The following is a 2,347-nucleotide window of genomic DNA, read 5'->3' as shown; positions in this document are numbered from 1 at the left end:
TTAGCTTCCTACCAACTCTGCCATTCCTTTCAAAGGCCACCTGGAGCAATTGCCTCTTTTTTTCCCCTCAGTGGAAGACTAATTAGCATCTAAACCAACTACATACTGAATGCTAAGGTTGCATGAGCCGCATGCTCCTCAACCTCCATTTTACACTGCTGACCCAAAAAGATGAAGTCATTCTTCCTTCACAGTCACCTTCCTGCAACCTTTTTGGTGAGCTTCAGTCTACTTGGTTATTCACAGATAAATTATTTCAGAGCATATTCAAACTCAAGTCCCTCAGCTTCGTCTTTCATATAAGACCATTCAGAAAGAAGAACCCAATGAAAATACAGGACATAGCTGGAGTCCAGCAGACAGAATGCAAGCTTCAGAGCCTGCTCGAAAGGGTGTGGAGCAAATGGCAGTGCAAATACTCCCCCTGACTCGAGAGGAACAAAGTCCCAAGGGAAGAGCAGGTTTTGGGCTGACCTGCTTACCTCATGGCTGAGACCAAGAAAGAGAGCTGCAGCACAAATCTCAGCAGTGCATCAAGGTAGAAGTACATCCCCTGGTGCTGCAGATGCGTCAGGAGACATGAACACAGGTCTGGGTCTCCCAGGGCTTGCTGCTGTTTTGTTTTTGCTGAAAGCTGCTGTTATAGGCAGACTCTTTTGTTCAGCTGATTCTGCCCAAGTATTTCATGATTGATTTGCTAACAAACTACAAACTCATGCAAAATCTTAGCATTTTAGAGCATCCCCTTGTTAACATTTGTCCATTCCCTTCCCTCAGTCCCCAGCCATTCCACTGGTATCAAAGCTGTGTTGTCAGACTCTTCCTCTATGCTCTAGGCTCATGAACAAATAGCACCTTTTGTTCTTCCCCAATAGAAGACCAGGACATGCAGTACAAACCAAAGTGTTCAGACAAATACCAAGCTAGCAGCAACATGGTCTGTTTCTGTGGCCCAGCTGATATATGCTAACCCATCAAGTCATGGTAATCTGGTGTTTTAAGATTGTCTTGTTTATGCTCGAACACATTGTGCTGCACATCAGCTGGACAAAGCCTCCAAAATACACACACAATATAGATAGGACAAGGAGTGCAAGCTAATTTTTCTTTTAAAAATAATCTCTCATTTCAGGGGAAAAACAACAACTTGATCAGATAATTTTTTGTGATATCCTAATATCCATTACTGTGAGTAGGAGTTTGAAAGAGGTTGTCAGCCCATGGGTACCCTTTGTTAAAATCCTGTAGGTCAGCATGAGAATAACTACTCCTTATTGCATAGATCAACTGTCCATACCAATGAAAATTCATCATAAATGACAAGTTTGGGGCTTGTTTTCTCCTTCCCATCTCCTCAGTTCTCACAGCACCTTTCTAGCCTGTATAACACACAGTATGTGCGGTTCCTATTTCTTAGGGGAAAAACAGTTTGTTGACAATGACAGGCTGTAATTAGACTGTAATATAAAGCAAGAAAAGTACAGTGCTCTGTGTTCATACCCTGCACATCACAATGGGATGTCATTCTGGGCTGCTTGTTCCTTGTGCCTGCCATAGTAACCATCATTAACAATACAAATAGGTAAAAGCTTTTTTTTTTCTTTCCGTATTTTCTTTCCAAAGTCAGCCAGAGGCTCTATAAAAAGAAAGTAATATTAGGCTGGCCCTACCACGTATTCGGGATCCACAAGGAGCATGACTGTTTTTGTCCTGAGCTAAAGCTAATAATAAGTTCTGTACCAGGACAGCTTCAGGTCAAACATGTGAAACCGCCATGCTTTGCAGAGCCGTAGGTATTCCTGAGTGCCCTCACCACTGTTGATACAAAACCCAAAGACAAACATGTAGGCAAGATGTGGCAGGATTGGGCCCAAGCTGAATGCAACTTTAACTAAAAAAAGTAAGCTCCAAAAGCATTACACCTGGGTGACACGATTCAGCCTGGATAAATGTCAGATCTGCATACAAATCAAATCAGTTTTGAAGATGTTCCACAGTTAGGCATCTTGCACTTCCAGCTCCAGGCAGAGATAGTTGTTTGCAAGCTTCTGGAGTTCAATACAGTTGCATGAGTCCATAAATCAGTTCAGCTGGCAAAAACACAGGTCCGTTTTTTACTTTACTCATGCTGTTTTCTTCTTTAATGCTGAACTGGCTCCAAATTCCCAAAAGCATCAAAGCTACAATCAGTTTCCTTATCTGAGAAAGGCCACAGACATTTCTGGGTAGCTCAGACTGTGAGAAACTGCAGAGGGCAGAGCAGTACAGTCGGGAAAAAAGTGAAAAAAGTACTGTGGAAGAATAGATGGAGACAGCTCCAGATCATAGGAGGGTACATAGAAGCAAA

Source organism: Gallus gallus, chromosome 7 (assembly GCF_016699485.2).
Source record: "Gallus gallus isolate bGalGal1 chromosome 7, bGalGal1.mat.broiler.GRCg7b, whole genome shotgun sequence".
NCBI lineage: Eukaryota > Metazoa > Chordata > Aves > Galliformes > Phasianidae > Gallus > Gallus gallus.
The sequence above is the reverse complement of the archived record's forward strand: the minus strand, read 5'-3'. Positions refer to the sequence as shown.